Genomic DNA, 11351 nt, shown 5'->3' on the forward strand with positions numbered 1-11351 from the left:
TAAAGAGACATCTTTCTCCGAGTATCAAAAATTGTTACACCATCAATTTCGTTCTAAGGAACATGAACGGAAAAATCCATGATTTATATTCCGGAGGGTTAGACATCCCCTTAGACAATAGTATGGATGATATCAGACTAGGACGCTGGAGATGGAGGATCAGAACCGCAAGGGTAAAATCGGTCGAGTCACATTTTCGTTACTCTTGAGTCACCCGCCAATTCGTTATCCTGCTCAACAGCATACGCAAGTGCTTTCGGTAATATTCCGTCAAGTTTACGGTTCATTGTCGTTTTGAGACAAACAAGAAAAGCTTCGAATAAAATTGAGTCACATCTGGTTCAACTTGGCTGAAAAACTTTGCGCAACTGACAACTGAAAGCGAAGCTTTGAAACCGTAATCCCGACAACGCGAACCTGAAATAGACAGAGGTGAGGAAAATTCGACAAGATTGACTCGTTGGCGGTTCGAAAAGCTCGTTCATCCGAACGGGCGAAGCGTCTGGAACTTAGTTCGGTCGTGGCTGTAAATGGGCTACTTTGAATGCGGGACTCGCACCCTGCACACCGTGGTTCAATCCGTCGAGTTCTCTCTCCAGAGGTGTCCTGAATATCGACATTCCGTTCATCCCTTGCGACAGAATTTCCCCGTTCCGTGTTCTTCCGTCGGCAGTCTGCATCCCCGAGTTCCCTAATATCGGCAATGCCACGAGTACCCTCTTCTCCATTCCGTCGCTTTGATCTTCGCTCGGCGCATTTACATAAGTTTGCCTTCGCCACGTAGCCAAAAGTTTATCCAAGGTCTTGCGGTCCCGAGAAGAACAGGAACGGAGATCGGTAAGCAAAATTTCTACGTAATCGGGAGGACCGCTTAAAAATCGCAGATTTTTTCCGACCTAACAAAACTCCGAATATGCGTCCATTTCGTCTTGAGTCGTACATAATAAACGCGCGCGTAATATTTGTCGCCCGTTTTTCACTGTCGTACAAATTTAACGCTATACTTGTTTGACACAATGCGGTATATACGTGTTCGGGTGCGTCGGAACACCCTGTAAAAAGTCGAGCCATTCAACGCATCCCCGGTAAATGCGTTCGGGGTGCCAAGTTTTCCATTGTTGTACGGTTTGATCTGGCCCTCGGGAATGCTTTCAGCCAATTTCAAGGAAAACTTCTTTTGAGAAGGCCAATAAAACGTGTGATGAATCGATCGCAATTTTTCGAAAATTACCGAGGAAATCTTTTCATCCCGGTACGGGCCGCGGCCCGTGAAGCGGGTTGGTTCTTCGTATTTCGTTACCTGCATGGTGTTTCTGGGCTTTAACGCTCGCGCCGCGTTCCCTACCCCTGCAATGATGCCCGATTTCTCGTGTCGCCGAATCGTATGGTTAAAGAGACGAAAACGCCCCAGGGATGAATTCGCAACGCTTCAGATCATTCGGCGCTGCGTATTAATTCGCATTCCCTTTATAGGTGGCTCGCTTCGCTACTTTGTATCTCCGTACTTGGAGAGGAACTGTTAAATCCAAATGCTCCGTTGAACGACTGCGAGGGTAATAAGCTTCCAGCTATTAACGGGACCCTCAAGGAGTGAAAATAGCTCAAAATTTCAATCGCGTTTAACCACCCGGTAATTGAACTTCGCCTTCTCTCTTTAAACGACTGCAGACTGTAAGTGGGTACCTATATGGTTCTGGGTGCAGAGGCATGCTTGCTGATTTCGCACCACCGTTCCCTGCAGCCGTTTGACACGCCAGGTTAAAACTGTTCGGGACCTCGTACGAGGGTGGAAAATAAATGAGAAACGAAGGGTTGGAATTCCGCGAACGAGACGTATTTATCACGTGGCAATTAGCCCGATTCGGCGCTGACTCTTCTCGCGAGAATGTTCAAGGACTCCGCGTTCCGTCTTCGTGGTCTTTTTTCTCTCTCGTTTCAATTCGAGAAGACGTAACGTTATATCGGTACAAGGGTATTAAATTATCAGACATTTTGAGTCTTACCACCCCGACGTATATGTGACGACGAAATATCCAACGGATCTACCAGCGCTTAATTAAGAGAGATAGACGTTAATCACAGGAAGCTGAGAAACACGGGTCAAACTCATCCAACCTCGGTTCGTCGAGAAGCGAGAGTCTAATGAGTGAGTGTATAAATGCATTCGCGAAGCGAGCCGCAGAAGTGAGAATTTATGGAGAGTGTGAATTTTATTTGTCACATATGTTGGCGGGTTTTGAGTACCGGTTACTTTATTTTCTTCTCTTTTCGCTTCTTCTATTCCACGCTGTATGGTTGGATAAAAATATATGCCAAGGGGTATTAGTCACGACGAGAGCTGGCGATGCTGCCTCTGAGAAAGGGCGACGAAGAGGAAAGAGTGTTAACTAGATCGCCAGGAAGTTGAGGCGCTAAATCACACCAGCTATACCAGAGGAGAAGGATCCAGCGACGAAACGCCAGAGACGTTTCACGACCCTTCTAACGACGCTGAGCGACTGCAGATGCAGACGTATCAATTAACCACCAGACATCGGGACGATGCGGACTAATTTTCATTCATTCTCCGCATACCCGACCAATGTCCCGTGAAATTATCGAACTGTCCTTAAAAATCCTCACGCTTTTCGGACGAAGAAGACCAAATTTGTCGCCGCAGTCAACCGACCCGAATAATTGGCTCTGTAATTTTGATAGAATTTTATTTTTTAACCCATGTTAGGTTACAGGATCAACCAAACGAGGATACGAAATTATACTTGCCAGATATCCTGTTGCGATAAACAGATCAGGCTATGATGGAATTTATTACTCGGAAGAATCGACAAAGAATAATCAATTTCTTGATGTAAAATGTTGAAATGTCCGTTCTCCAATTGCTGGTGTTTTGATCTTCTGTGACCAAAACTAACGTGCGAAAAACGTTCACGTTTTTTCGATAGAATAATTTCCACCTAAAGATTTACAGATCAAGTTATAACGGGGTTGCAGTAATCGTTCACTTGAAATGCTAAGGTGACAATCGTTTTGCGAATTTCCTCGCGGCTTTACAGATGTTGGAAAATCTTCTACGTCGGAGTTTACGTGCTCCAAAAAATTCTAGTTAGTGAGATTGTTAGCATCACGTTTTCCCAGAGTGCTCGACATTAAATTTTATAAATACCATCGTCGACCGAGGAATGTAGATAGTTACGAGTCGAAGGTACAGAACCTATGTACCAGATTTCACGGAACAATTTATAACTTCTAACAGTCAGTCATCGCGTATGTCTTTGTCACGTACCGGAAATGGTGAGTGTGGTTTCTTTTTGCCTGTATTCATTTATCATAACGACTCGCGTCTTTTCGACCCGTTCCTACCACTAGATCGAATCATTAAACCGATGCAGGGTTAGAGAATAGCATTGACTTGGTCTTCGATTAATTTGTCTTATCGAAATTTGGGATCCGGGAATATCGACGAAGACTTCTCTTAGCCCTCGATAAACTTTGATGGAAATAAATATCGGTCCAAGTTTAATATCGCAGCACCGCCGTTTGCTTGTACGTCAAACACTTACAACGCGCTGAAATACTTGCGCTTTGATCTTGGCTTAGAACGGTTGGCGGGACACGATTAATCGCTGTCACTTATAACGCGACAGCGGGTTACAGAAATATGATGAACGACGCAAGGGCTGCCGAGAGGAGCGTCTAAACGGTCTAAAATTGAGAAACTACATCCGAACCTCTGTTGCAGAGCGAAACTTCGTTACCGAGAGTGACGTCACTCTTGTTCCTTTTTCACCTCGTGTATTCATTTTTTATTTCACAACGCCTCCGATCCTGCCACACGAGTTTAAGCATTCGCACCAAATTTTACGAACTTAAATTATTGCGGGATTTTTATTTTACATATTGAATTGAATTTTATATCCATTCATTCAGACTCGTTGATCGTTATTCCGACTTGCGAAACAACTCGCGTCGAATAAATTATTCCACACAGCAGATCCGTATTACACAGGTTGTACGTGAATTAAATACACGTTGGCTGCTTTGTACAAATGTTTAAACAGATTTGCATATTTATTGTTATTTTATACCAAGTTGTTACTTATATACGCGCAGCGTGCTTATTAAAGGCAATGGCATATATACATGTAGCTTATTATAAATAATTATTACACATATGGAACATTCGAATTTGGATAAGTTAATTATCGAACAACGCAAGTTTATTTCTTTTTTTTTATCTTCTCGTAGTCACGAACTATAAATACGTGCGTAGGCAAATCACGGTGATAAAAATTCAAATTTCGTCTCTCGCAGGCGGCACAACGTTGTTGGTTTCATGTTAAACTATCGTTCAATTTGAAACAGACCGAGCAATTAACGATCAATGTAAACATTTTCATCGACGGTTATACTAATCTTTGCTGGTTGAATAATGTATATCGATGAAATAAATAATGACCGGCACAGGCACAGGATTGATTGAGGGTAAACGATAAAATTCTAGTTCTCAGTTTTTTATAAAATATCGCATGTAGGAAGAAAAAGTTAAGGAATTGGGGGAACAAATTTGCGACAGTTCGTTAAATTCGCCGTGACAAAATGAGTTTTTAAAAATACCAAACTTACCCAATACGTTGTCTCACTCGTGTATAGACCATATCTTCTCCGCCCCTTCTCCGTGATTGAACGCACCATAATATCGGAATAATACAACACACTGACGAAGATCACGATCCAGACCAAAGTCGTCGGTCTTCTAATTCAATTTGAATCTTGCTTCGTGCCCTGTGCTCTCAGCTTCTTGTTTACCCTGCAAATGTAGAGACATCGATCGATATCGGCGCCGAGTGTTTGTTGTCATTTCTTCTTCGCTGTTGACCCTCGAACAAGACAGCGGTAACGCTCGACCAACAACAGTTCGGATTTGCTAATCCAGTCTCGACTCGACTTCGGAACGAATCGCAGTGCGCCGTAAAATTTGTGCATCCCAATGAGGGAAAAAAGGAACGGTTTCCAATTAATTCCGGCGACTATTCGACGCACGAGGTGAGTGGACATCTCATAGATCCTACCAATTAGCATTACGTATAGTATATAAGGTTTCGCGATACCCAACGGAGGAATTATTGTTTCTTTCCGTACAACGAGCGTCCAAAGCGTCGAAAGCGTCGAGCTTGCACGGCAGAATTGACCGACGACGGGCTGCTCGATTGGAGGGATTTTCCCGGGGGTTGGCGCCCCCGGTATCGCGTAGACAAACCGGACACCATGATGACCCTTAATGGCAAATAATTAAGTTCAATCGGCGCTCCACGGGCGTCACATTACCTTCACAAAATTTCACGGATTCGCTGACCACTTTCGTGGTGTCCGCTGTTCGTTAGCCGGTGCCTCTGCGGGTTCGGATTAATTTATATATTTTATATATATATTGCATGTAGCCCCGATGACGAGGGAGGAATTGATGATTTGTAGGTTTTAATGCATATCTTATATAGTACGCATGGGAGATTAAGAGTGCTTTAATTTTATATTTACGAAATTACATACATATCATACAATTTCATTGTTGCAATATTCGTCGCTTAAGGATCTGTTATAAGTGTAATAATAATTCGTGCGGGTTATATTTATAGAGTTACAGAAATATCAATTTTCATTTAATATTTGATTGATATATTTTTACTCTCTGGTGTTTTTTTTTCTTTTTTTGTTTTTCAATTTGTTTCAACTCGCTTCTAATTACTCTCAAATTCAAAATTTCCTTTCAAAGGAATTGTTTCCATTCGGTCGTACACTACATTTATTTATTTATTTATTAATTTATATTCGTATTTGCATATATTCATTATTCTATAGAGTATATGCAATATTATTATACCTGTGTGCATAGATTGGAATGTTAGACGTGTTATTTATTTTCACCTCTTTCCGTTTCGTTTTCTCTTTATTTTATATCGCAGCTGAACTTTGGTCGACAAAATTAAAAGTGATATTTTAATTATACATTATAAGCTCTGATTCTTTCGAACCTTTTCGAATAAAATTCTAAGCATTTACATATACATATATATTCGAAAAGAATACATATTATACATATTATGTATGTATCGAACATCGTCTTAGCTGATTCTGCAGACGTACCGCAGTATAGACAACAAAGCTCCTCGCCGAAGAGTCTGTACATGAACATATACATAAATAACAATATCTATATAAATGTGCACCGTACGATGCATAGCCATAAAATTGTTTATCATACATTCGTGCCCATCGGAGTCGGTGCGGCGATGCAGGACTGCTGCACCATCTCAAAAACGACCCTTGGACTCGGTCTCTGGAAACGAAAAACGTCTTGCGTATATCACACACTATACGTATACACGTGTATACGCGTGTCTAATCAGGGGTTATAATTTATGCGTTCCCCGAACGCCGGGTTCCTGAAGCGGTGCTGAGAGAGCGCCAAGCCGAGCCGGCGTTGCAGCTCCGGTCTCCTAATCTCCCGGAGCTCCGAGCATCAACGACACCGCCTGATCCTTGTTTTCTTCGTCCTTCTCGATTGGGGCGGCACTTTGTAACAGGACGCGCGTGCCGCTGGACCCGTGTGAGTTCTGCCTGCCACATGCCTCATCCGCCTTGTTAGCGTCTCTTTTTTACCATCCTCCTCCTCCTCCTCCTCCTCCTCCTGCTCTTCTTCTTCTTCCTTCCTGATAAGCGAAATACCCTATTTTCCTTTCCTCCGGATCGATCATGGGATTGTATTTCTCCAACCGGTGAACCTCACGCGCGTGGATGCTCGAATTTTGACTGCGTCCGTCTTCGTATCTCGCTTCTGCGCCCCAATCATTAACTTGTTCATCGATTCCCGGGATGAGCCTTCTTCGTGGACGGATCGGACGCTCGGCGGCCTGACTTTGGTTAACGCGAAGCCGCCAAGTGGCGAAGTGACCTGGAGCTGGAGGGCGAGGGAGGAGGTGAAAGCTCCAGAGTTGGTTTTCTCCATCCCTCCTTCCTTCTTCTTCTTCTGCTTCTTCGTCTTCTTCTCTTCCCGCGTTTTCCTCTCGTCATGCAGCCGTCCTGACACGTGACTCCTGCCGACCGTCGCAGCCGACGCCGAAGCACGAGAAGCGATCATCAGTGATGGTACGCAGTCTCGACGGCCCACCCATGATTCCGCTCGACGGTTGTCAATCCCGGACGTTTTTTAATACCTGGCAAAAAGACAATTGGGTTCTTCGTTAACTAGAGGAGAAAACTTACACGTGATGTTCAATATTTCATGATTTTGTTACGTACGGTGGACTTGACTGATTAATTATCAACTAACAACAAGAAATATCGCATCTTGTATCCTTTTGAATGGATCCATCCACGAGAGGTGCAGATTTAATTAAGTTCAGATAATGAGATTTCGGGAGCGGACTGATAAACTAATTCGAAAAATCGATAATCATCTAGTTGGACGCAATAATCACGTAACGGAATATATCCTCAACCGATTGATGAAAACAAAATATATCTCACGATGAAACCTTGTGACAAAGAAAATTCACCTCGATTTTCGGTGTGAAACGCGCGTGCGGCTGCCTCAGAAATTTAGACTGAATTACAAGTGTGTTGGGCTCAAATCGACCCTGGCACATTTCAGCTTTATCAGCAATAAATGATATTACGGTTATTGAACAAATCGTGTTCGATTTAGATACCTATGTTTACGTTTCATCGTTGAATTTTAACGAATCAAATTACCGTAACATAAGTAAATACAAAGAACGGAAATGAGAGATCCATTCGAGATAATATTTCGATTATTTTTCCTTCTCTTTTTCTCCCTCTTCATTTGACAGTCCGCATAATTCACATAACAGAAAGATTAGAACAAAGCAGGGATAAAAAAAAGGCAACTGGAAATAAAAAAAAAGACAAAAATAAAACAAAAAAAAAAAACCAGTAATACAAACTGTTGGATGTGCGACAGCCGAGGTAATTGTCGCAACAATTCTTGGTTATTATATACATCGTACACGAACAACTACTTCTACGCGAGGAATTGTAGGTAATTGCCCCTCAATTGCGGCGGGTATAATTGCATTGTCATAAAATTAACTCTACACTATTTGGTCATTACCGCTAATTGAGTTGTGAGTTTTGCATAAAGTGATATCGCACACACACGCACACTCCAGATCTCACGTGCTGCTGGATTCTAATGCGTCATCATATCGCAATACAATTTGAATAATAATTATTCATAAAACTGTTCTACCTGTACGAAGAGAACAAAAGATGGCAATAATTTTTTTGTCCGTCTGATTATTTTTTTGCCATACCGATACGTTGGGTACGAAGGATTGATCGATTTGGCAATGAATCGCGATGATAGATAATCGTTAAATTATGCCAATGCGATATTATAATCATATACACGAAAGCTCTGATTGAAAATTATTACTATCTCAGTTGCCTGTTACATTTTATATCCGTGCGCGTGAAATCGTTGAGCTGAATAACAAGAAATCGTAAAACAAGTTATTTCTCCGAGCCTAATCCCGACTCTGGCACGACTATTTCGACTGGTTCACGTCCCGAATCCTACAGAATTACGCAAGTCTATCGTGTGCCGATCGGCGATGGTCATAATTCGTTAAATGGCTTGTTTATTCGTGAACGAAAATTGGAATCCTAATGACGGAATCGGCTCGATTATGGTCAGGTTAGAAAAAAGAAATCGAAAAAAGTAATCGATCCACTACGAGTGAAATAAAAAATTAAAAAAAATAAAAAAGTTTAAAAAGCGATCGTATCATTCTCCGCAAGTAGGCCGCAACAGCGTCTCTGAATCGAGTATACATGTATATATCTATGTATACAAGGCACGTTTCGTGGTCCATTATAATAAATTCGAGAGTCGGCATCGCGGAAAATTAATGGACGCAGTTCGAGTGCCGATTGTCCGCTAGCGTCTCTCCGTACGGCTCGCGTTATGCGGCATTACGTGCGGCCGGTCACAGGGCGTCGACTATTGCCCTGACGTAATTACCCTCCCTCATATATATATACATATATAAGTGTGTACGCGTGAACACGTGTACGTATATGCGTATCTACAGCAAAGCGTCAAATACATTCGCAGAGGGTGCCGGTCCGGATGACACCGAGATGCGGCCGCTCTCGCCAATCAATTATGCATGTGTGACTGCGATTGTCATCGACACCCCTGCAGCGGTGCGGAATTTGGGAGGGAAAATTTCTCACCCCTTTCAATATTGTTCGTAGAAACAAACTCGTCTCTCTTCAGCCTCTTTTGTTCGTGTCCTCGATTTAAATTCTATAAGACGCACAATGAGTAACTTCTCCCTTCATCCATTTCTCCAATGGAGAGTTTAAGAATTTGACAAGTTTTCAACCCTTTATATACGGCGAGATCACCCGACAATTATTTTCCGCGTTTTATAGGGTTAAAATCTAGAATCTTACACATCGCACTCGTGCGACGTATAAACGCGCGAATCGTATACCAGAGTGGGAGTTCTGGAACGATATTGCAGCTTGCCAAGCCGACGACGAGCGCGAGGCAGCAACCCCCTCGCGACCGGTTGCAAATTGAATAACAAACGCGGCATCCCCCGTTGGTTAAATCAGCCAAGCGGCCCCCTGGGCTTTTGCGAATGGCACGACATTAACCGCATCCTCCGTTCGCCACCCCATCGTAATTCCCTACCCTCGGTAGTACCTCGTAACCTCCACCCCACCCCCCCCCCCCCCCACCCGCGCGCTTCGCGACTTCTGCTTTGCATAACGATCTTATTCCGTAATCTCTGCCATATTGATCCACTTTACGGGGGACGGTTTCACCCCGTTTCGTCTTGATTGGGGGTGAAAAATTTCCGTCGCTGTATACTTCTAATTATCTGAGCGCATTGTAGACGAAGGCTCGTTGCCTGTATTATAATTACCCTAATTACTTCCTGAAAAGTAAACCGAGACCGTATCTGCTCTCGATTGAATCGTCAAGCCGAATGCTGATCGCGGCTGAAGAGCCAATAAATAAGCCTGCCTAAAATCGTATCGACTTTCTACAGCACAGAAGTTGGGTTCGCCCGGTTCTCCGAGCCGATGGTAAACCTGCAGGGGGACATGCGTCGAGTCATCCCCGCTAATAATGCGGAGCATTTGATTATCTTTTGACCCTGAAAGCTGAAAAGCACCCTGTGCTCCGATGACTCTGCTCAAAGCCTCGAGTGTATAAGCCACGGCTCGTAATTTCATTCCGGTGAATTTTATTTGGTCAGAATGTGTGGCTATTATAAGATAACCATCTCAGAGGAAGAGCCGCCAAATTGATCGGTGAAAATATTCGGGTAACTAAATTTTTAGCTACGTGGAGCAGATTGGTTTCATCGATCTCTGCGTTGCGCGATACTTAATATATGTGACAATATAATCCTCGTTTAGAACTTATTGCAGAACTTTCAGCAGCCGCAGGATTTACTCCGAGGAGAAAGTTAAACGGGAATTTGTGCGACCCACTCCAAGATCCGTATCGATTACCGGTCTTCTGCGGTCTGTTACATCTGAAAACAATTTATCAACAGACGTAGGAGGTTCGCCTCGGTGCTAATCGACGATCTATCAAAATTCAAAGACCGATTGGTTGCATGACAGAATATAGATGCAAGAATGGTAGTTTGAAAAATTTGACACCTCGAACCAAAATCCCACGAGTTTAATTTTGTTGGCCTGAAACAATTCCGAACTAAGAACTTGGATTGAAAAAGTTTGTCCGCTACGAAAGTCAGAAAGATAAAACTACTATGCGGCTTTTGTCTTCGAAAATGCTAAATGTATATTCCTCGTAAGAATTTTGGATTTGATTCAAAGCTGATTTAGAAAATACAACCTTTAGGTGAAAAAGGTCCTCAACGATATTGTAATATATTTTTTAGATCAAGGCACAAGCATGTTGTTCAAAACACGTATAAAATGGGCTGCGATAAATTCACATGACAACTAGAATGAATCGCGTTTGGGACTCGCGCTTTTGCGACAAAAAAAAAAAACCGTCAACGTTTATTCACGCATGCTCTCTCTTGCACGCACGGTACGAATGTGTCTCAATTAGATCGGTCCGAAGTCGGCTAGGTACAGAGACGAAGCCGTTGCTCTCGGACCGCAGAGAGGGTTTTCAGATGAGCGCAAGCGCGGATTGTCGCAAATAAGAAGAGAAGACGAGGCCGGTGGGCGTATACCGAGGGACGGAAAGCCGATGTTACGACGTGGCGTTTCATGCATCGAAGAGCCGGAGCAAAGAGGTTCTCCGCTGGCTAACGGCGCGTGCAATATTACATGCG

This window comes from Neodiprion pinetum, chromosome 2 (genome assembly GCF_021155775.2).
Source record: "Neodiprion pinetum isolate iyNeoPine1 chromosome 2, iyNeoPine1.2, whole genome shotgun sequence".
NCBI lineage: Eukaryota > Metazoa > Arthropoda > Insecta > Hymenoptera > Diprionidae > Neodiprion > Neodiprion pinetum.